This window comes from Dipodomys merriami, unplaced genomic scaffold (assembly GCF_024711535.1).
Source record: "Dipodomys merriami isolate MVZ:Mamm:240054 unplaced genomic scaffold, mDipMer1.0.p SCAF_208, whole genome shotgun sequence".
NCBI classification, from domain to species: domain Eukaryota; kingdom Metazoa; phylum Chordata; class Mammalia; order Rodentia; family Heteromyidae; genus Dipodomys; species Dipodomys merriami.
In genome coordinates this window covers 1055001-1081528 of record NW_027203471.1, presented here as the reverse complement: position 1 = coordinate 1081528, position 26528 = coordinate 1055001, and the positions used below count along the sequence as shown (strand labels likewise).

At 33.5% G+C, this 26528-nt stretch overlaps 1 pseudogene; it reads left to right on the top strand.

Annotated features, from left to right (window-relative positions):
* Positions 1–896: 896 nt before the first annotated feature.
* Positions 897–996, top strand: LOC138833454 (U6 spliceosomal RNA; annotated as a pseudogene).
* The last annotated feature ends 25532 nt before the right edge of the window (positions 997–26528 follow it).

Below are 26528 nucleotides of genomic sequence, written 5' to 3'. Positions count from 1 at the left end.
TTAATATATCACCTCACCCAAGTTAGAATGGCTATAATCAAGAACTCTAATAACAACAGATGCTGGAGGGGATGTGGACAAAAGGGAACCTTAATGCATGGTTAGTGGGAGTGTATTCTTGTTCAACCACTTTGGAAAGTAGTATGGAGGTTCCTCCAAAGACACCACATAGAGCTTCCCTATGATCTAGCAATCCCACTTTTGGGCATTTACCCAAATGATCACAAACTAGACCATAAAAAAGCTACCAGCACAAATATATTTATTGCAGCTTTACCATAGCTAAGATATGGAGCCAACCCAGATGCCCCTCAGTAGATGAATGGATCAAGAAAATGTGGTATATATATACAATGGAATTCTATGTCTCTATCTGAAAGAATGATATTGCCCCATTTGTTAGGAAATGGAAAACTTGGAAAAAAATTAAATTAAGTGAAGTAAGCCAGGCCCAAAGTAACATAGGTCCCATGGGTTCCCTTATTAGCAATTACTAGTGTATGTCTGAGACACGCAGAAATTGTTAGATAAGTTGATGTTAGGTGAAATGAACCCGAAAATAAGAATTCAAATTTTTTCCTTTCCTGTAATTATTTCTAACATATTTATAAGATTATTTCTTTGTTACTTTGTATGTCCCTCCCCCATGGTATAACCCCTGTTTTCACTGTATTTGATGTTGGTATAATTTGTGGAGGGGAAGGGAAAATTTTTTTAAATATGTATACAGGTAGACCTATCAATGTAAGTTTTTTCCATCATAAACAGAATTTTACAGAAACAAGATGAATAGCAATTTAGGAAACAATAAGGTTTCCTTGTTACAAATAGGCAACCAAGGATATATGCCTGTCTTAAGATTGCATCATTAATTACTTAAATTTACAGGACACTACATGCTTCAGCAGCACATTTACGCAAATTACAATACAGAGATTAACATGGCTCTTGCACAAGGATGATATGAAAATTTGTGAAGAAATGAAAAACAGTTATTAAACAGTTGATTACAAATATACAAGTGTAATTATACATGTAATTCATAGGAATAAAAGTTAGTTTTACACCATTCAATCTTCACCTTTTTATAAAGGCCTTTACATTGCATAACCTTTATTAAAGTTTTGAAATTAAATAACATTTTCATTTTATCCCAAAAAAATAAAATTCTATAAGGACGTAGGAATTAAAGGAATCTTAAACCTTTTCTATATGGAATGCAATCTGAAAGGACACATTAATGAACCTATATATTATAAAACAATGTCGAATTCAAAGTATTATATCTAGGAGAGAATGAACTAGATGATGGATATTATACAAACAGAATACTAAATATTTTAAAATATACTTTTTTCAGACAAGCACCAGAAATATCTTTAGTTTCTCTACTACCATTTCAACAGATAAGTTAAAATTATTTCTTATTAAAAAATCACAAACGCTACAGAAATAATTATAGATGTATACAAACAACTTGAATGTATATTGACATCAAAGTCAGGCAATTCACTTGGAAGAATACCATGGAATTCATGAATGTTTAAAGTAAGATATTGCTGTTGCTTTGTATTGTGAAAATATTTTGTATGGACACATAGGATGAACTGGCAATTTTGAAATTTAAGAAATTTACCCACACCATTAGGACTTAGGAGAACAAATTGTACAGCTTTCCACAACATCAAAGAGGTAGTGATACATACTTATTCTTTTGGCAATATCAAATGAAGTTTCTTCCAAGTTTTGCTTCAGACCTGGTTTGATATAATGGTTCAACAGAAGGAGATCTAGCATAACTTTGCTATTTCTATTCCCAGCAGCAAAATGCAAGGGGGTCAAGAGGCCTTTAGTCTGGCCATTGATATCTGCATCATGATGAAATAAAGAAGCCACTCTGTTATTATTCCATGTATAAGTACTGTGCAGGGGTGTCCAGCCATTCACAATTATTACATGAATATCTACCTTGAGCCCCCAACTAATGGACAATATCTAAGTGTCCACTGAATGCTTCTCAATGAAGAGGGGTGTACTCATCGTCATCACTAGTATTCACATGAGTGGCCTTTTTGGAAAGTAGTCTCTGCACTGTAGTAAGGCGATTATTTTCAGCAGTCCAAAGAAGAAATTTGCTTGGATCCTATTCCATTTTTCTCTTGCAATTGATACCATTTCTCACTTTTTCATCTTGTTAATCATCTTCATCAGAATTGCCTAGCCAGAGACTTTGAGTGCCAGTGAGTATGAGGTGTCCATGTATTTCCCCAATAGTTCACATTCGATGAACTGGTCAGAAATATCCGGTGAATTTTTGGCATCTGTTTTTTTCACTATTATTTATTTCCTCTTTATTCATTTTTACTATTCTAAATTATTCTAACTGGAGAGTAGGGAATTGATAGAGAGCAGAGGAAAGATTTTCCTCCGTATTCAAAGGTACAGACTGAAAATGAGGACCAGTGGTGTCTTCATGTGCAGCTTATTCTAGGAATGAGAAAATAGGAAATAATGCCTTCCATGTAAATTATTTGGGAAATGGCTGAGCAGAAAGTTAAATGATGCAACCAAAAATATAAAAGCAAAATAAATTAGGATAATTATGAAGCAATCATATTACCTATGAGAACCATGAAAGGGGAGAGAGGAAGAGACAGATGTGCAATGATCTAGCTAGCCAAGAAATTCATCCCTCTGTTCATTTTATAGAGCAAACAATTTCATTTTTTAAAAGAGATGGAAATAGAATTTAAGATCAGATGTCTCCATTGTTTTTAATTATATTCTTATTATCTTAAATACTTGGACAATGGAATTTCCATTCAACAAATCAGTTTTTTTAAGTATAATGGATCTTTATATAACTTTTCCACATCCTTTCAAACCTCACCCCACTTTAATTTTTTCTAGTTTCATACTATCTGCATTGAATAATATACTTTCACTCTCTTCTTCCATAACTCTCTTTATTCCTTCCTTTTGACTTCCCCTCACACCTTCCAAGTGATAGTTTCCTGACATATATTTTATTGGATTAAAAGTTCAATTTTATAAGAAAATACACTTTTGAAATACTCCTCTGCAAATATCATGCTTTGGTTAATATTTTTGTGTAAACTTGTATAAAGTTCTAGCTTCCAAATATGAGACATATTGGTTCTTTGTTTGTCTGGCTCTGACTTAGCTCATTAATATATTTTTAGATCTATCCATTTCGTTTCAAATAATGTAATAGTCTTCAAAATGGATAGGTGCAATCCAATTGTGTATATGTGCCACACTTTCTCCAACCATCACTCCTCCAAAGGGCATCTGGGCTGTTTCCGTAACTTTGCTATGATGAATAGTGGAGCAATGAACATGGTTGTGACAGTGATTTTACTGTAACCTTTTGGAAGAATTCATCACTACCATTATGGGAACAATCCTGTAGCCAGTTTTCCAGAATAAGCACATCCTTCCCTTCATCCTCATCCCAATGTATTGCAAGTCTTCAAAAACACACTTCCCCCTACAGGTCTCAATAAACTAAAACCACACTGTGCCCATATTCTTTCAATACATTATATCATAAATGTACATATAATTTAGTGAGAACCTTCTATGTATTTTCCTAATGTGAGAATGAGGGACATGACAGAGTAAAAGTAAGAAGTATGCAATTTAATTAGCTATTATCACATTTAAAATCATTTTCAGCTCTAATTCATAGCCTCACATAATATTATTATAATCTTTATTTGGTTACTTCATCTAACCCATAATTTGTAACAGGTGAGTTAAAAACAAAGGCTAAAAGTGTGGTTTGATTTTGACACTCATGTGTGAGGTTGCACAATATGGGCAAATAGATGGATTGGAATTAATAGCTCTTATCCATTTTGTTAACGTAGAGATGGTTTTCCCAAAGTGATTTTCGCAATTCGTATTCCATTCACCAACAAGACATGTGATAATTTCCTTTGTTTTGCTCCTTATTAATTTTAGTTTCCATTTTATTTTATAATGGATGATTTCATAAATCTACTGTAGATACAAAAATATGTTAAAGTATTTCTATCTGTATGCATTGATATATACAAACACACATATATTACACAGGTTATAATGATAATGAATAATTTCAAGAACTGTACAATTTACTAAATTATGAAAAATATCGGCGGCTATTGCCTGGCATCCTGGTTGCTCGGGTGGCTGAGATCTGATTATCGTGGTTTGAAGCCATCCTGGGCAGGAATGTCCAGGAGCCTCTTATCACCAAACAACCAAAAGAAAATCAGAATTGGAACTGTGGCTCAAAGTAGTAAAATGGTAGCTTTGCGAGAAAAATCTCAGGGACATCATCCAGGTTCTTATTTCAAGAAGTACAATCTACCCAAATAAAATCTATTCAATTTACACCTGTGTAAGTAAAGTAATTCCATCACCCAAATGCACAACCATGCTCATTTGCAAGGTAACTCTATTTTGTCTGAAGTACCACAAAACATTTTCACTTAAGTTGAAAGCATTGTACCATGGGTATATTCTATCTCTCTCATGCATTTTTCCACTCAAATACTCAAATCTTACAATTATTCCACTTATTTAAAATCATAGCTTTTTACTTTAATACCCATAATATTAGAGTTTGAATTGAGTGTCTTGTGCCCCCTAAATGGGTGTTCTTACCACTTTGTCATGTCTCCAGCCCTAAATTATCCTGATTATTTTTCAGATACTGATCTTGGGCTCAGTCCACGTTATGTTATTCTTCCTGGAATTTAGAATAACAGGTACGTGTCATTGTGTAAAGATCTTTTTTTTTTTTAAGTCAGGTCATTTTCTGCAGGTTTTTGAGTACTGAATTAATTTGTTTTCTTGGGTTGTTTTGTTTCATTTGAATGTATGTGTTGAGTTGTTCCTCACTTTTCTGGTTTCTTTCAATCAAGTTCTTACCTAATGTGCTGAGAAACCAATCCTTATTTTTCACGATAGTCAATCTGAACATGATTTATTCCAAAGCAATTTGAGTAATATTTAAACACCTTCATCTCTATGAATGGTATATAAATGATAAGTGCTGCGAAGGGTCTTTTCATTTTCACAGCAATCTTTGTCATACACAGACAGATCATGAAATATATGAAGATAATAAAACTACAGATGCTAGCAAGAAGAAGGAAAACCTATTATTAATTGTTTGAAAGAGGCTTCCCTTCTAGTGAAAGAAATATGTTGCTTGATGTAGGATTTCTCAAATTATATTGCTAGGATGAAGCTAAACAATCATCTAATTCTACAGAATTGAGGGCGAAGAATCAAACTCCTGAATAATTTACATTTGGGTCAAATAAATCATGTTTCCAAAAAGAGAGTTGACTTTAGAGAAACATGAGGAGTTGTAGGTAAATAGGTGCTTAGCTGATTTTGTTAATTTTTAAACTAACACAGGGAAATAGAGTACTGCAAGTTAAAAAAAAAACTTCGCATTGCAATACTTATGTTTGTGTGTGTGTGTGTTTGTGTACACATGCACATGTATACACGCACGCGCATGTGCAAGTGCTCATTCATTCATCATCTCTATGCTTCTGTGACCTAGGATATTGATTTACCACTTGAGCCATTGTTCCACTTCTGTATTTTTTGGAGATAATCGCATTTATTTTCATGATTGGACTGGCTTTGAATAGTGGTCTTCATATCTCAGCCTCCAGAGTAGCTAGCTAAGCTTATTCAGCCTCCAAGTAGCTAGTTTAAATTGGTCCTGTCCTCTGTGCTTCACTGCTCTTTTATTCTTGTCCTGAGGTGTTCACATGCGTAAGTCATAGATATGTCTAGTTGCTTTAAGAAATACTCTTACTGCTTGGTACCAGGGGCTCCCATCTGAGCTCTTAACTACTGAGGAGGCTTGATAACAGAAAGTTTAGTGGACTTCCTTCTCAATCTATAGCTGGGTGCATTGGATCATTTCCACCATCCTGCACTATCCACAGGTTAAGATTGGAAGGACTACAGAATCCAAGCCAGTCAAGGTAGGAAGCAGGACAAGTTGGTGTGCAACTCGTATGCCATTGAAAATGGGAAGGCTAAAAAGACAGATCAGGTGCATGTTCTTGAGGAAAGGGAACCTCTATCCTAAAATTAACCACTGATATGACACCAGTCTAACAAAAACAATTCCCCAATTTGAAGACAATTTCCCACAACCAAAATAAGTATATACATTAACATCCAAAACAGTACAATCTGCTCTTTGTTCTAATATCAGCTTCTTCTGATTATCATATGATGTGACAGAATTGTTTCTTCATTAAACTTATTATATATTTTAAAAGACCTAGAAAATTCTTTCTCACTTATTAAGTGCAAATGAATGGCAAATTGCCTCATTTCTTACAAATTTGACTACCACTATAAATTTATCGTATGATTATTATTAATAGTAATATATTCTGATTTATTACTTTACTTTGTAACAGTTTTTAAACTTTTGGCTTCTCTGCTGAAGTTGAAGTATTTAGATAGCATCATCAAATTATATTACTTGGGTACTTAGGTTAGTTTTCTAAAAAGTTTTAACCAATGGCTTCTAGTAATTACGTTTTGTTTTAGGGGGGGTCCTGTCATGGAACCTGAACTCTGGGCCTGGTTGCTGTTCCTCAAGGCTAGTTCAAGGCTAGCACTTGACCACTTGAGCCACAGCACCACTTCCAGCTTTTTTTCTGTTTATGTTTGCTGAAAAATCGAACCCAGGGCCTCAAGCATGCAAGGCAAGCGCTCCACCACTGAGCCACCTCCCATGCTCTCTACGAAATCTTAATTGGTATGTTATTTAGTATATTTTTAATTTCAATTTAATTTTATTGTAAAGGTAATGTACAGAAGGGATACAGTTACATAAGTAAGGTAATGAGTACATTTATTATGGAAGAAACATTGTTATCTCTTCCACTGATTTTTTTGCACACTCACAAAAAAAACCTACTGATGTTTTTCCTGTCGCTATTGACCAATGGGTACTGTTCTTTCTTTGTTCATGCATTTTTTATTATAAAATTGATATACAGAGGGTTTACAGGTACTTAAGTCAACTATAGAGTACACTTCATTTTATTTTGTAAATTTCAAATTTTGAACTTAATTATTTTCTATTGTTTCTTTAGGGTAATTCTTTTTTCAGAGTTGTAGGAGTAGTTAATTTAGTTTTGCATAATTTTAACACATGTAAATTATTCAGACATATAGTTTGATTTCAAAATAGTTAACATGTGAATATTTAAAAATTATTTTCTTAAATTTTCTATGGTTGGTGAATTTAAATAAATTTATTTTCTTTAGTTCTAAACATATTTGCCCATTTAACAAATAGTGTATTTTCAAGAAGCACATACTTTATTTAAAAAGGTCATTATTTGGAAATATTTTACTTGAATTAAAAAAAATGTTTGAGCTGGGCATAGTGATTTGTGCTTTCCATTTTTCTAACTACAATGGTAAGTATAAATAGGGTTTGTAATTCAGGAGAGACTGAGAAACTATGAGACCTTATCATAAAATTTCCAGAGTGAAATGATTAGAGATATAGTCATCCCTAGCAAGATATAGAGCACCTGGTTATCATATTCTAAATCTTGAGTTAAAACACCAGTAACATCAATCTTTTGTCTAAATAAAAGGACACATATTTCAAAATGTTTATTATTTAAAACTTGTTTGCAAATTTCTCATGTCTTTTATTTCTGAATTTTCAATGTACTTAACCTATAAGATTCCAAGTATCTTGTGACTATTTTATTTCTACTAAACTTTTAAATAGTATGAGCAATATTGTGATTTCATATATTAAAATACTTTTACTATTTGTGATAATTTCCTCTGTTTAATATGATAATAACAAATGTGTGTATGTGGGATGTGTGTGTGTTTATTTGGTTTTTGTGTATGTGTGCTTTGTGTGTACTTTCTAATGCTTGGGAGATCACACAATTGCTTCACATATGTTAGGCCAATGTTTTACCACTGAGCTATACTATCTAGTTATAATACAAATTGTATTTTAAATTATGACTTTTAAATTTTCATTCATAGTATGTTTTTTCAAAATTACATGATAAAATGTGATCCATCTTCTATCCACATTAGCACTTGCTATTGTTATTCTTTCTCTGATTTTTTTAGAAATTAATTATATTCCTATTACAACTTCTTTACATTGTAACAGATCTATATGATGCTTTATTTTCTATTTTTTTCCCATGTTATCTGACTTTCAGTCCAAACTATCAGGTGGATTAAAAAGAAACTAGATTCAGGACACTTTATTTTTCTCCTCTTTTTTGAAGTCTTTCTGTTTTTTGAAACAATACCAATGACATACAGCTCCTATGTGGTCCACCATTCTTCCTTCTCACACTCTCTTCTGCAGTACATCTCAAGTCGTCATCATTCAGCTTGATTATGCTGTACTGTTATCTAAATCTTAACTCATTTCTAAACTAATTTTAGTTGCATTGAGCAGTATCTAAAGACATTTTCTATATATAATATCATGGGTTTGTATTTTCACAAGTTGTAAAATATGAGTGACTATCATATATTTAGATAGCTCTGTAGAATATTGGTCCACCTGCTCAATAATCTCGTATGTAAATTCAAGGAATACAGGTCAGTCAGAGCAATCTTGTAAAATGGTGTAGCTTGAGCCTTCATACTAGCTTTGAACAGTATTACCATTTTTAGTAGTGAAGACAACATAGTTCTACTTTAAGAACAGACACATAGAAGAAGGTAACAGATTTGTCAAAAATAATTTCTTAGTTTTATGGTCCACAGATTTTTAAAAGGATGCTATGATTTTATGAAATAAAAACAGAATCTTAACTGGTTTTATTGGCACTATTGCCTCTCTAGACTTCAAGAATGATCTTAGACTACTACCTCAATACTTTGTTTGTTTGTTTGTATGTCAGTCATGGGGTTCGAACTCTGGGCTTGGGCACTGTCCATGTGCTCTTCAGCTCAAGGTGAGCACTCTACCGCTTGAGCAACAACAAAACTTTCTGTTTTCTAGTGGTTTATTGGAGATAAGAGTCTCATGGACTTTCGTGCCCGGGCTGGCTTTAAACCACGATCCTCAGATCTCAGCCTCCTCACTAGCTAGTATTACAGGCGTGAGCCACCCGCACCTGGCCTACCTCAAACCTTATAAAGAATGATTATCAAACTAAATGTGAGATTTAAAAACCAATAAAACATAAATGTAAAATTTCATGATATTGATCAGTAAAGGTTTCTAAACCTTTGATATGGAAAACATTAATGGCTAAAGAAAAGCAAGAACTGGATTATATCAAGTGATAACCTTTCATAATTCAAGGGACACTATAAGAGAAATGAAAGCATATCCAACAGATAGAGTGCATATATTTGTTCATGCTACAATGTTAATGCTACAATGATTCTTAAACTTAAGTATTTTTATGTCTTCTAATTGTATATAAATTTTTTTCCTGAATAGAATATTTCTTTAAGTAACATATGTAAATTAATAGTCAATAGGAGGAGCATATGAAATAAGATTCTCTTTAGTGTCTAAGAAATAATAAAAAGAAAACTCACTAGTATGACCATTATATAAAAAAGGACGCAAAATATAGTAATGTATTTGTGGATAAATTGATATACTTCTCATAGTGATCGATTTGTATAATACTGCAATCATTTTAGCAAACAAGTTTTTAAGTCTTCAAAAGATGAAAGATAATTGTATAGGATCCAGACATTACACTTCTATGAATGTATTAAACAGAAGTAAAAAACATTTTTGGACACAGAATGTAGTTAATTGACAGTGAACTTGAATAGTATGTGTGAGACCCTGGAAATGATCCCCAAAAACAAATTTTGAAAAGACACACTATAGAGGATGTATGCTGGGCAAATTCCTGTAACTGAATTTTATATCTATTTTAATGTCTGTTCTAAAATTTACAGCATTTCTATTTGAAGAAATGCAAGTTTGTGAAAATTAGGCTTTGGAAACCTATGCAAGTACAATTCACTTCCAAAGGACTAATATGTATACAATAAAAGGAAATAACATATTGTAAGTGAATTGCATATCAGGAAAAAAACTATTGTTAAAACTTCTTCACACAAAATGCAGAACAGCTAAAAAGATGTTTTTGGTGTTGGCTAAAAACTCTTTGTAAACTGCTGCATTTAAAACAAAGATGTGATTTCTGTTTATTTTGAGGGTAATTTTTCCGTTTGAGGTTATACAGAGATAACTCAATCCAAAAGTATATGTGATAAGTGGGATACCTAGGAATTATGCATCACTTCTGAGAAATTTATTTTATTTTTTATTTTTTTATTGGGAAAATACTCTACAGAGGGGTTACAATTACATGGGCAAGATAATGAGTACATTTCTTATCAAGCATTATAGCCTCCTCCTTTGTTTCCCCTTCCCATCCCTTCCCATCCTCCCCCGCCGCCCCACCCAATCCTCCCCGTTACCCCCACCCCACAAAAGTTGTAAAGTTCATTTTTTGACATAACGACTGGTACATCTCATTGTTGCAATAGGTCCACATGTATCCCTATTTTTCCCATGGCTTCCCTCATTTGCAATATGTAGTATATATTTGAGCCAAGCAGAAAAGGTCAGATAATGTGATGGTAGGGAAATGAACCCTAAGTTATGTATTCAAATGTTTTTTTTTTGCTTTCATGCGATTGTTTCTAACACATTTATATGATTATTTCTTTGTTGTTTTGTATGTCCCTCCCTCACACTATAACCCCTGCTTTCACTGTATTTGATGTCTGTATAATTTATGGAGGGGGAGGGGAAAAACTTCTAAGTAATTGAGAAACTTTTCTGGAAGAAACTTTTAGCAAATGATAGTAGACACAAATCTATGCATTTGCATTTTATGAAAGTCATATGTTACTTGTTTAATCCAATTGCTTATCTCTACCTTGATAGGAAAAACCTGTTCTCAAGATAAGAGCCAAAAGCAGTGAAAAGAACAAAATACACAATAATCTTGATATATTTTTGACAGTAACAAATGAAATAAAACAATCCCACTTAAGGAACTCCAATATTAGTGTATGTGAAGATGTTCCTGAATGCCAATATCCATTAAATTTTTGGAATTTTAATTTCTACTAACATATGAAAATAAGAACAAGAAAACAAATATAGACTTAGAGTGAAGCAGCATTGAAATCATTTTCTTAATTGTTTTGAAATTTCAAAAGAATTGATTCTCCTTTGCTTTGGAAATCATTTAAAAATATTTATCACTTATGATAATTCAAGTAGCAAGCAACAATAATTTTATATAATCATTATAAATATAATTTTATTACTATTGTAAAATAGAATAAAAAACCAGTCCCAATATATGACCTACCTATCATTATTCTTAAATTCTAATCATTACCTAAATACCTTAAACAATCTAAATAGTTATGTCTTTAACATAGATGTAAATATTCTATACATTTTAACTTAACATTTTCCAGGGGTGTGTATTCATGTTTCTAAGAAATGTTCACAGCAGTTAAAAGATGCTTTTGTGAAATTAATGTGATACAATTCGTTGTGGGTGTTGTTTGCAAGGCCTGGGCATTGTCCCTAAGCCTTTTTATGCTAAAAGACAGCACTCTACAACTTGAGGAAAAGAGCTAATTCCTGTTTTTACTGGTTAATTGGAGATAAGAATCTAACAAGTACTTTTCTGTCTGGGCTAGTTTCGAAAACAATTCTAATATCTCAGCACCCACAATACCTTGTATTATAAGGGTGAGTTACCGGAACTTGGTTTCATGAAGTTTTTTTTTTTTTAATTTTAATTATGTTTTAAGATGTTTGTTTCACTATTATGTATATCATTCTGCAAATAAATTTAGATATATGTATATATTTCTGATGACAAATAATCTCTAAATATGTACTATTCTACACATAACATTTACATATATATATGTATGTATATATATATATATATATATATATATATGACAGACTCCCTCTAAAACTTTTATGTTACTATTTTTGACATTTTTCATTTCAAAGGTACAGTCAATTTTTCTAAAAGTTTCCTAGAATGAAATAACTAAGATTTCAATATAAAGTAGAGTTTATTACTTTCAAGGGAATTTTAGATATACACATTGTAGTAACATTTACAGTATATTACTTGAAAAGGTTCTGCCCAAACTCTTAAATATTTGTTTGTAGTTCAGGAGAGAGAGGAAGTTAATTCATACTGATTAGGAATTTGCAATGCTTCAAAAAATCTATTCCATAATTTGTTATAGGCACATAGTCAAGCTACCTGATATGGTTTAGGGGTTTTTGTTTATTTGTTCAAAATTTCAATATGGATGCATGCTCAGTGGTAACATTAAAATTATTAATCTAAAGACAAATAATAGTAAAATCATAGACACATATCCGACGTTCAATAATTAGCACTTATGATGCTAATAATAATTTGGGTGGAGAGAATGATGACCACAGTGTACCCTGATAATGACGATGTTGTGATTGAAAAGGAAAAAAAAAAACTTTACATAACTTTGAAGCTAAATTTCCCACGTTGAATGCATAGTTATTAACAGCGTTGGATTACATAAAATAACAATAACAAGAGGAAGGCTGGGAAGGTGGCTCAGTGGCAGAGTGCTGGCCTTGCCTACATGAGGCTCTGGGTTTGATTCCTCAGCACCACATAAGCAGAAAAAGCTCAAGTGGTAGAGCGTTTGCCTTGAGCTGAAGAGCTGAGGGACAGTGCCAGGCCCAGAGTCCAGGCCCCATGACGAACCAAAAACAAAACAAAACAAAACAAAACCAGAATAAAAAGAGGAGAGTTTCAATATCAAGAAATCAATCAAATAAACAGGTAGAGACAGTAAAAACCCTAATGTTATTCCAACAGTCTTTCTAAGGTATACTCACTGTTCTTGGTGGTATTATTTGCTTATAAATAAAATCATTTATTTCCATATTTTGATTGGCTACGATCTAGATTTCAACTTAGTGTGATTAATTCAAATAACATTCTCAGATAGATACTTTTCCAATGATATATTAAGAGTATGTTCTTCATTACAGCTGTAAATACATGACAAATTTTACATAATAATACTTACATATCTGCAGTTACCATAAAAGGACACAAGCTGCAGGACTTAAAATTTATTTTTATTTCTGCATGAAACTATTTCTGACTTTATACCAACAAACTGAATTTGACACTTTCCTTATTTGTAAGCTAAGGCAGGAAAAGTAATGACTGTTTACTTTCTTTTGCCTTGCTCTAGAGGTCAACAAATATATTCTTCAATATTTCTGGTAGATTATATCCATTTACAGATGAGAAATGTAAGACCAATAGTCAATGCTGTGAGTAAATAATGTAGTAGAATTTTTGTCTGAGTTCTTCACTCTGTGTGCTTACAAGGAGAGTCATTTGGTGATGGAGAGGACCAATATAAAAAAGACTGTGGGGGAAAATGCATACTTTGTAAACAATTGTTTTAGGACTGAGTGACTGGTGATGAGTATTTGCAATAGGCTGGTGTCAGGGGCATAAAAAGGAGTACATAGAAATTACATTAGTGACAGAAACTGAGAAAATCTTGATCATTCATCTTATCTAATGGATCGAGGTAGCGTAAGAGTAAATCTAAAGCTTTTCCACATCTCTGTCTCCTAACTGTGTTAGTTACATTCTTGGTGATAAGGACTACAGGTGGAAAAGATGGATTTAGAAGAAAAAAAACTCACTGATAGTTCTAAGGTTAATGTTAAAGAGATGCAAAGATAGGTCTGTTTGGACATCATCAAAATATTCACGACCATGAATATGAAAAATAATAATAAAATCAGGGACATTATTAAAGGGAAGAGGGAAAGGAAAGTTCTGATGAATGTGTGAACAATGTGAGTACCAGTGTGGACAAGATTGGAGGAAAGCGATAAATAAGGAAACAAAAAAGTAACAAACACAGATTTATAGAAGAAAGGGAAGGAATGAATTTTCAGGAAGATATTGAAGGAAATCTACTATTTGGATTTGAAAAGTAAATGGACATAGACAAATTCAATAAGAACAGTGTTTTGGTGAAAGTCATATTGATAAAATGTTGAGATATGAATGTGAATACATAAAATTCTGGATCCATTAATTTAACAGATCCTATTGATTCTAAATGTTGGGAACAAATGCTTAAATCCTGACCTTAGAAATGTTACACAGATATAAATATCATGAACTTTTCTTAGTGATATTCTGTGAATATTTTTGAAAACTTTATTTAGCCAGGAGATTATAGATTGAACTACAGCACAAACAAGCCTAATTGGTGCTACAGTTCCAATTAGTGACCCATCTATCCATATCAGTTTGGGATTTTATTGAAAAATATTTAGATATGTTTGGATATCTTATCAGCCTACTCATTATAAATGTAGGACAAGTAAAACCAAGTATTAGGTTAAACATACAGCTTTACTGATGTGACTGAAGACTCCTGGAATTGATTCCTCTTTAGAACAGAAAATGCCTCAATAGCCATTGACACATCATAACTTCCATATACACTATTGAAATCTAATTCTTGTTAGGTATATCTCCATGCTGTGTGAACAAACCTGACACAAATTCTTTTATGTAGGAAAATGTTCTTATAAACTTCAAGCTTTTAATGAATGGAAAAGTTCAGACATTACTCTCACCACTAGGATTAAATGACTAAAAAGATAAGATATTCTGATTTAATGTCTTTCTTTCACTTTCTCATACACATTGTCAAGGATTGAAGGATTCTGATTTAACAATAATACAATCTTGACTTGTATTAACACAACATCTAGGATCTAATGTTAATTCGGATACTTACTAATTAGCTCCAAATTTTGTGGATATTTATATTTCTCCTGGGTAAACTGATGAACTCCAGGAAAATGTCCCTAAGGAGCCTTTTAATTCTAATATCACTGTCTCAAAATGCTTTAAATTCTACATCCTTTAATGTGGGCATAGGGTTATATTGTGGAACTTTTCTTCTCAGAGAGTTAGTATTATCCTATTGCTTAACATGGACAAAGAACCTTCATACACAGACTGGGCCTGTACAAATAAGAAGTGGTAGTTGAACAATGTTCTGAGCAGTTTGTATAGAAGAAATGGAAATAGAGCAACTATGAACTCAAAAGGCATATGCAAAGAAGACAAAGGCACAAAGTAGAATGTGCCAAGGAAAGCTGAATTATAATTTCAAATAATGTGCTCAGGTGTGAGTGTGTGTTCAAAGTACAGATTCAGACAATGTTAGTTGGATATCTTGGGTGGAAAACTGCTTTAAACTATTCTGGGCTAATTGTACAAGTAGAAGCCCCTAACTCTGAATCTAATCAGCCACAAAATCATCAACTTAGGGACAATTTTCCAAGTACAAAGTGAGAATAAAAGGGCTGATCACAATTAGTGTTCAAGTTGAAGCAATTTCAATCACATAACTTTTCTTATAAATGTTCATTTATTTTGGATCATTAACTAGGGAAAAGCCAAGTAAATATTTTGCATGTACCTAAATTAAGTGGGACGTATTATATTGGTTTCTCTTTAACTTGGAAGTTATAGATTATGTTTTTTTATTCTCTAACTTGGGACAATGATCTGCTGTCAGTTATTTTCTTCTCTTACCCTTCTTTTGCCCTTCCACTTGGATAATTATTATTTAAAGAGACATAATTGAGCTTGCATTTCTAAATTCTTCAAAATTATCTGAACTACTTCATACTTCTGGCAGCCTCCTATATCTTTCTCAAGGGAAATATTTTGTCACTACGACTTTAGTCCTACATGATATTGGATATCTTCCTGCTTAATTCAGTGAAAGATATACATTAGACTCATCCTATATCTCAAAACTTGTACCACCATAAAATATTATCTTACTTAGAAATCATGATATTATATCTGGTGAGGTGGAATCTGTCATTTTTGAATGGCCTTAAGTGATATTTACATGCAATCATGTTTTAAACCAATATGCCACTCAGTAGATGAACAAATTGACAAAATGTGGTTTATATATATACGGAGTAATCCTATGCTTCCTATTCATAAGGAAATGGAAAGACTTGGAAAAATCCTACAAAGAAAAATAAGTAAGACACAAAGAAACAGATTCCATGGTTTCCCTCATTTGTAATAGGAAAAAGTTATTAATAATAAAAATTAATAATAAATAGGAAATAGTCCTAGCAGATGAGTAGAATGGCTCAATAGCTAGGTATAAATGACCATATAAAATGATGCTGAGCAAAATAATCTCCTAGATATGGAAAGAGAGGTTTTTCTTTGTGGATGTTGTTTTTAATATACTATGTGATTTCTTTTTTCTTTTGTGTTTTCCCCTATGGTTTGGCCACTGTTGTATTTGATTTCAGTATTCTGTGTATTGTATATACATTTATGTTCATTTGGCAAGGGAAGCAGAACAATAAAATGGCGAGACAAAGGACAAAAGGTTAACCAATGCAATAGCCATACTCACAGGACAACATGTTGGAAATTGACATTATAACTTGTGAGGGGTATGGGGTAAAGAAAAGTGTGAGAAAAATGAGGGAGGGGGTAAAAATTTTGACATGTTATGTATTCAATACCTTACAATTACTGCAACCTTTTCTATATATGACCTTAATAAAATTAAGTTAAAATGAGCTGCATAAAATATAATTTCACTGTATTGGTAGAGTAAATATTATTCTATGTGTATTACCTTTTTAAAAAATGAACATTTTGGCTGCTAACTTGAATTTACTCTTTCTTTATCAGAGGGACATCAACTGGAATGTTATCAAACTATACAATATTTTCAGAATATACTTGCCATTACTTTGAAAAAATATTATTTTCGTATTGTCTCATACTAAAACAGAAAACAGTTCAATTCTATGGAAACTCCTAACTGAAAACTGAAAACTGACTAATTGTTAAGAGGACAGAATATATCTGTTCCTCAACATTCCTAAGACTACTAACTACTCATTTTCAAATTCTGAACATGCCATACCAGAGACATTCAAAATAGTACCTGTTTGCATTATATTTAATTCTGCAATAGATGCAGTTTTCATTGAGGCATTACATATTTAAAAGCCAACAGAAAAAATAGACACGTTCTTGTAGAGGATAAAACTATGAAGTATCTATAATAATTAATTCCTTTTTTTTTTGGTCAGTCATGGGGCTTGAACTCTGGGCATGGGCGCTGTCCCTGTGCTCTGCAGCTCAAGGTGAGAGTTCTACCGCTTGAGCCACAGTGCCACTTCCAATAAATAATTCCGTAAGAGTAAACATTTGTTCATCAGAGTAAGCTATTATTTCTATAAGAATCAATCCCAAGTTTTTATGCCGTCAAATCATCCTAGCACAACAATTTCCAACTTGTAAGGTGTGCCTTAAAATTCCCTAAATTCACATCATGACTACTTTATCACTATTGTGAAAAAATACTACACTTCTGCTAATGTCATGCCCTTCCTATTGTGGAAAGAATACTACACTAAACTTTCCTATATCATTTTCCCCGCAGTGGTTTTCTTGAGATCAGAACACTTGCAAATATTATTTATTTTTATTTTTATTTATTTTATTATATATATAATCTATCATAGATATTCAAGAGATCTGTATATCTTAATATTAAGATTTCAAGATTATGGTTGAAAGCCCACCCAGGCAAGAAATTTCCTTGAATTCTTATCTCCAATAAACTCATAAGGAAAAGCCAGACCCAAGTGGCACTGAGGTTCAAGTTGTAGAGCAATAGCCTTGAGCATAAACAGGCTCAGGGACAGTGCCCGAGACCAGAGGTTAAGCCCTAGGATAAACCAATCAACAAAAACAAAATAAAAACAAACCTCAAACGTAGCATTTTTCTCATTGTATACAGAGGTACATAATTAAGGAAATTTCTTCCTGTGATATGTATAGGTAGAAAAAAAAGATGTCACCCAATTACTCTTCATACCATGTTACACCAAAGTCTCAAAAGATTGCTCTGTTTCTATATTTATAAATTAATACAATCAATTTGTTGGCTATTTGTCTAGATTATTCACATTATCATTTTACACATGAACTGTTGGAATTATCTATCAACAAATTTCTTATTATACCTCACTTGAAAAACTACTCTAGTCAATTAGAATGCCAGAATCATTTGTGAGTTTGTAAATTAAATCTTTTACCTGAAAATAATTTTGTAGTATCATATAGAATATTAAATTACAAATAAAAATATCTATTTTAAATCTAAATTCTAATTTAGCCAGATCTACAAAGTCCTACATTAAATGAACTTTCCTATTTCTCCAGGCTTAAACTTTTGTAATCCTTCATCATTTCTTTGGAATTTAACAGAATGATGCTTACTTTTTCAAATTTTTGGTTCAGAATCATGAGCTCTTTTGCATCTAGAAATGATCTTTAATTAAAACAACATTTAAAACACAACTGAGGATTATATATGAGTTGCATTTCTATAGGAAACTTGACTTCTCAAAACATAATGACAAAATTAGCCCAAATTTCCAACTGTGTATTCCTTTCTTGTTTATTTTTATTCCTTTCTTGGATGGTTTTATTGAGAAAAAAATATTTTCTGCTAGTTCACCAGAGTTTCTGATCATCTCAAGTAACTTGGGAGTGGAGTCCATGGAGTCCATTAAATACAAGATCATGTAATGTTCATGGGTTTTTTTTCTTGTTTTCTTTTTTTTTTAATTTATTATTTTTTCTGGTGAAAATAGTGTACATAAGGGTTAAAATTACCTGGACAAGATAATGAGTACATTTCCTGTCAAGCATTGTAGCCTTCTACTTTGTTTCCCCTATCCATCCCTTCCCATCTACCTCCCTTGCCCCCACCCAATCCTCCTCCCCCCCACCAAAGTTGTAAAGTTCGATTTGGACATAATGACTTGTACATCTTATTGTTGCAATGGGTCCACCTGTATCCGTAGTCAAACGATTTGTTTTTGCCATTCCCATCCAGAAATTATACGGACATCAAATACAGTTAAAGCAGGGGTTATACCATGGGGGAGGGACATAGAAAGCAACAACGAAATAATCTTATAAATGTGTTAGAAACAATCCCATGAAATAAAAAAAAATTGAATACATATCTAACCTTTCATTTCCCTAACATCAACTTATTTGACATATTCTGATTTACTCAGGCATATTATAGTTAGCAAATAAGGGAGACCATGGTACCTATGTTTCTTTGGGTCTGGCTTACTTCGCTTAATATAATTTTTTCCAAGTCTTTCTATTTCCTAACAAATGGGGCAATGTCATTCTTTCTGGAGGCATAGAATTCTGTTGTGTATATATACTACATTTTCTTGATCCATTCATCTACTGAAGGGCATCTGGGTTGGTTCCATATCTTATCTATGGTAAATAATGATGCAATAAACATAGTCGTGCTGGAAGCTTTAGTGTTGTCTTGTTTGTGAACATTTGGGTAAATGCCAGAAAGTAGGATTAATGGGTCATAGGGGAAGTCTATGTGGAGTCTTTTGAGGAACCTCCATATTGCTTTCCAAAGTGGTTGAACAAGTTTACACTGCCACCAATAGTGCAGTAAGGTTCCCTTCTGTCTATATCCCCTCCATCGTCTGTTGTTATTAGAGTTCTTGATTATAGCCATTCTAAATGGATGAGATGGTATTTCAATGTTGTTTTGATTTGCATTTCTTTCATTACTAAAGAGCATTTCTACATGCATTTATTGGCCATCCTTCATTCCTCTTCAGTGAAATTTCTCATTAAGTATTTAGGCCACTTATTTATTGGGCAGTTGTTTCTTTGAAGATTTGTTGTTGGGGGATTTAATTTTTTGAGTTCCAGGTATATTTTAGATATGAGACCCTTGTCTATTATATGGCTAGTGAAGATGTTCTCCCAATCCGTGGGCTTTCTAGTGATCTTGCTAGCTATGTCCTTTGCCATGCAGAAGCTTTGCAATTGCATGCAATCCCATTTGTCCCATTTGTCTTAGATTTTTTTTGTGTCTGGATCTCTATTAAGAAAATTTCAGACTGTGCCAAGGAGACCTAGAGATTATGCTATTCCATCCTGTAATATTTTCAGAGTGTCTGCTTTGACTCTGAGGTCTTTGATCCATTTAGAGTTGATACTACTGCAGGGTGATAAATAAGGATCTAGCTTTAGTTTTCTACAATTAGTTAACCAATTTTGCCAGCACAATTTGCTGAAGAGGCTGTCTTTCTTCCATTCTATTTTTTTAGCTGCCCTATTGAAAGTTAGATGCCTATGGGACTGTAGGTTCATTTCTGGGTTTTCAATTCTATTCCATTGGTCATCTTGTATGTTTACTTCATCTTTACCTGTTTGGATTTCCTTTAAGTTTAGATCTTGTCTTATTATCCCTGCTAGCATTCTTATACTAAATTCAAGAGGAGTGGAGAGAGAAGACATCCTTATCTCTTTCCTGAATTTATGAGAAATGACATTAACTTTTCACCATTAAGTATAATGCTGGCTGTAGGTTCGTCAATCCTTAGCCAAAAGAACAGCACTGGAGCAATATCCAAATTTCAAACTGAAGCGAAAAGCCATAGTAATAAGAACATCTTGCTACTGGCACAAGAACAGTCCTGAGGACCAATGGAATAGGACAGAAGACTCAGAAAAGAACCAAGTGACCTATAGCCACCTAATCTTTGACAAAGGAGCTAAAAAATAGAATGGAAGAAAGACAGCCTTTTCAGTAAATGGTGTTGGCAAAATTGGTTAAACACCTGTGGAAAACTAAAGCTATATATATATATATATATATATATATATATATATATATATATATATATATATATATATATATATATATATGTATATATATCAGTCTGCATGAGAATCAAGTCCAAATGGATCAAAGCCCTCAAAATAAAAGCAGACACCGTGAAAACATTACATGAAAGATAAGAGGAACTCTAGGGCTCTTTAGCACAGGCCAAAATGTTCTTAATAGAGAACCAGAAACAAAACAAATCAAAGAAACATTGGAGAAATGGGATTGCATGAAACAGCAGAGCTTCTGCAAGGTAAAGCTCATAGATAGCAAGATCAATAGAAAGTCCACTTACTGGGAGAAGTTCTTCATGAGTCATAGAACAGACAAAGTCTTATATCTAAAATATAATTAGAACTCAAAATCATAAATCCTCCAACAACAAATCCTCAAAGGAACAACTGCCCAATAATTAAGTGGGCTGAAGACTTAAGGAGAGACTTCTTTGAAGATGAAATAAAAACTGTCCATTAGACAATTGAAGAAATACTCAACTTTTCTAGTCATAAAAGAAATGCAAATCAAAACATTGAAATTTTACTTCACTCCAGTTAGAATGGCTATAATCAAGAAATGTAATAATGACAGATGCTGGTGGGGATGTGGCTAAAAGGGAACCCTACTTCATTATTGGTAGGAGTGTAAACTTGTTTAACCACTTTGGAAAGCAGTAAGGAATTTCTTCAAGACTCCTTCTAGAGCTTCCCAATGACCCAGCAATTCCACTTTTGGGCACTTACCCAAATGATCACAAAGCTACCAACACAACCATGTTTATTGCAGTATTATTCACCATAGCTATGATATGGAACCAACCCCAATGCACCTCAGCAGATGAATGGATCAAGAAAATGTGGTGTATACACACACACACACACACACACACACACACACACACACACACACACACACACACACACACACACACACACACACACACACACACTGGAATTCTATGCTTCCATCAGAAAGAATGACATTGTTCCATATGTTAGGAAATGGAAAGTCTTGGCAAAAAATTATATTAAGTGAAGTAAGCCTGACCCAAAGAAACATAGGACCCATGGTTTACCTTGTTTTACCTTTGTTTGCAAGGATTAGAACATGTCTAGGACAAGCAGAGAAGATCAAAGGCTAAGAACATATGAACATACAAGCGAAGTGTACCCCAAGTCAGAAACACAAGTGGTTTTTCCTTTCTTTCTTTGGTTTTTAATATGCTTATAATGCACTATGTGATTCTATTGTAGGTTCATCCCCCCACGGTATACCCCTGTTTTCACTGTATTTGATTCAAGTGTTCTGGATCATAGATAGATAGATAGATAGATAGATAGATAGATAGATAGATAGATAGATAGATAGATAGATAGATAGATAGATAGATAGATAGATAGATAGATAGATAGATATAGATATAGATAGTTATATAGCATATATATATATATATATATATATATATATATAAATGTAATTTGGAGAGTGGAAGGGAAATAGCTGGTTGCAGGTTGACCCATTGTGACAATGAGATGTACAGGACACTGTGTTGAAAATGAATTTACAATGTCAGGCAGGGGTCGACGAGGGGGGATTTGGAGATGTGGGGAAGGAAAACATGGCAGGGGAAAAACAAAGGAGGAGATAACAATGCTCTATAAGATATGTACTCATTACCTGGTCCTGTAACTCTGAGTCCTCTGTACAGTATTTTTACGTTAAAATATATATTAAAAAATCTCTGCCTGGTGTAGATTTCCAGTGCTGCCCTCTGAATTGCATTTTCTGCCTATTCTGGCTGTGGTTAGGTCCACCTGCCCAATGGATCAGTATTCTTCAAGCCATCTTGGTCCTGAAGTGGGACTTGACTTATCCAGTGGTGGTTAGAACCAGGCCAAGGACAAGACAAAACCATTTCCAGGACATGGCTTCTTCATTCCCCATGCAACTAGGATTGCAAGCAGAATTTCTCTGAATTTGACTCCAGAAAACAATCAGTGAATCAAAAGGCAAGTCCACCAAAAACCTCACTCCTCCCCCCCATTTCCTCCTTTCTCCCTCCCTGGGAAATTACAAAATAATTTTGAAGGCTTTGGCACACACACAAAATGCCCACCATCTCCCCTGGTAAACTAGGTTTTAATTCACTAAGTCATGTAAACGGATAATGCTGCATTCATTATTCTGGACAACATCTTCAGGCTGTTTGATGCTTTAATTTTTATTGTTGTTGTTGTTGTTGGTAGGTGGGCCTGATTTCTGTGTCTGGGTGCTGTCCCTGAGCTGCTCATCTCAAGGCTAGTGCACTACCACTTCAGACACAGTGCCACTTCCATTTTTTTCTGCTTATGTGGTGCTGAGGAATTGAACCCAGGACCTCATGCATGCAAGACAAACATTCTACCACCGAGTCTCCTTCCAGCCCTAATGGTTTAATTCTTTAAAATTTCTTCTTGTCAATCATGGGGCTTGAGCTCAAGGGGAGCCCTCTCCCAATTGAGCCACAGGGCCACTTCCTATTTGGAGATAAGTGACTCACAGACTTTCATGCCAGGGTTTTCTTTGAACATGTGAATTTTAAAATTATATTTCTTCTAGATGTTTATTGGTACATGACAGTTTTCTGTAAACCTTTGTCTTCAAGTAATCAAACAGCATTAAATATTACATTTCGGAGTTATCCTTTAGCACATCCATTTTGAAATTATCTTAAGGTGAAATTCTAATTCTTTGTAGTAACAACCAAGTAAAGTCCAAATGGGAAATATGCTAATTTCAGCAGCCTTACCTCTCCTTCCTCTTTTTTTCTCTACAGTATCTTTCCTTGTTTTGGAACAAGTGTCATGGACTGTAAAACCATCCAAAAGGAAACTTATTCCATTAACTTAATAGGAAAGGAATCCAGCCTTCATGTATCTCAAGGCAACTTTGAGTATAATATTAATCTAATAATTCATGTCAGTGGATTTTCAGTCATTTCGATAATTTTTTTGTTTAACCACTCATTAAAGAGGTTCCAAAAATCAAGAATCAAAAATCATGTTCTGCTTTCTAAGAATGTTTAAAAAGCTAGTAATTCAACAAGACACATTCTATTCTTCCAAGATTCTATGGTGAAGAATTTCTCTTTTATCATAGCCCTTACCACTGACCCCTTCCTTTCGAACTTGTAGTTTTGTTCAGTTTTCTTGTACCAGCTTTCGTTTTAGTATTAGCCTTAGTAATCTCCTTGTAGTATTTGACAATGAAATTCCATTTATTTTTAGAGAGCTCAATTCATATTGCCAAAGGCAGAGTAATGAGCATATAATAAAGCATAAACTATTGAATATCATAAACATGATCGTATGCAACTGTTTCATAAATAATATAAGTACCACATAAATGTGCATCTTCATAAACTTTTTAAAATGCAAACTAGTTACATATCTATATCATAAATTAGTTCAGATCACTGGCACAAGAGACTAAGCTAAACTTTTATATCATCCCCAATATTTTTGTCAAATTTTCTTTTCTCATTAGCTTTCACCTTAGGACTTTTTCCTAGCAATAAGTTATAAGTTGATATACTTGGATTTTAGTCTCCTTTGAATAACTTCTTTTCTTTCCACCACTAGTTAGTTCCTTATGAAAATACATGAGGAATAACATCCCATTGTGCCTGCAAGGGGAGTACCCAAGTCGACTGTCTGTGACTACTCTTGCCTTGCTTTGTTTAGGAATGTGGTAGCAGAGACAGGGTTGTCAGGAATCAGGTGGCTGGAAACATAGTGTTAAGAATTATGGGTAGCAAAATGAATAGCATAGAAAGGGAGTACCAGGGAAAGGGTAATTGTGAATGTAATTGCTGAGTTGTAGTGGCAGGAAATTGGGTAGCAGCAACAGTTTTGCAAGGGTTGGGGTAGCTAATACAGGCATCCAGAAAAATTTAGCAGGGACAAACAAGCATAGAGAAAGTGAAAGATAAAAGTTGTAAGACATTGTGGGAATTCTTTGTCTACCCATGCTAAAAACATGGAGGAGGGCTATTTTAAACTAAAACTAAAAAAGAAAATTTAAGGTCTTGCTGCTAAAAAATCTGTCCAGGTGTTATTACATTAAACAGAGAATTCAAAATGGTTTTTCTTCATGAATACAGAGATCAAAGATATTATCGTAGTTATTTCAAAATGCAAATTAAAGGGGAAAATCAGTCAGGAGGTAAAATTTATATTGAATGTTAACATTTAAGAGGAAAAGAATATCCTAGGTGGCAGACTAAAGACAAAGCAATATCAGAGCACTATATGTTCAATAATAATTAAGAAACTTTAATTGAAAAATTGAGCTGAAATGTACACATCAGGCAAAGGCAAGCCTACCTCCAACAAAGAAACACCATAATGTATATCTCAGAAAAAATAACCAAGTTCCTTATCCTTGATTTCAATGATAAACATAACTCGCCTTACACACACACACACACACACACACACACACACACACAAATATATGCAACAGCTCAATCTACTCACATCAGTTCAACGTGAATCAAAGATCTTCCTGTAATATCTGAAACTCTAAAAGTTTCAAGTCTTACTCTGAAAACATTACAGTACGGAATAGGAGAAACTCAACTTCTCCATGGCACAGGCCAAAATTTTCTTAATAGAGTCCCAGAAATAAAAAAAAATCAAAGACTAATGGGACAAATTGGATTGCTTGGAATAGCAGAGCTTCTTCATGGCAAAGGACATAGCTAGCAAAATTACTAGAAAGCCGACAGATTGGGAAAAGATCTGCACTAGCCATACAATGGACAAATCTAAAATATGCCTGCAACTCATATCTAAAATATCTAAAATATATCTAAAATATACCTAAAATATATCTGGAACTCAAAAAATTAAATCCCCCAACAACAAATCCTCAAAGAAACAAATGCCCAGTTAATAAGTGGGCTAAAGACTTAAAGAGAAACTTCTCTGAAGAGGAAAAAAAGGATGGCCAATAAACACATGAAGAAATACTCAACCTCTCTAGCCCTAAAAGATTTGCAAATAAAAACATTGAGGTACCACCTCACAACAGTTAGAATGGCTATAATCAAGAACTCTAATAACAACAGATGCTGGAGGGAATGTAGACAGAAGGGAACCTTACTACATTTTTGGTGGGAGTGTAAACTTGTTCAACCACTGTGGAAAGCAGTATGGAGGTTCCTCAAAAGACTCCACATAGAGCTCCCCTATGACCTAGCAATCCCACTTTGGGGCATTAACCCACATGATCACAAACAAGATCATAGTAAAGCTACCAGCACACCTATGTTTATAGCAGAATTATTTACCATAGCTATGATATGGAACCAACCCAGATGCCCCTCAGTAGATGAATGGATCAAGAAAATGTGGTATATATACACAATGGAATTCTATGCCTCCATCAGAAAGAATGACATTGCCCCATTTGTTATGAAATGGATAAACTTGGAAAAAATTATATTAAGTATACCAGACCCAAAGAAACATAGGTCCCACGGCTTCCCTTATTTGCAATAACTAGTTGATGAAGTTGATGTTAGTTGAATGAACCCCAAGATAAGTTTTTTTTTTCTTTCATGCAGTTGTTTCTAACATATTTAT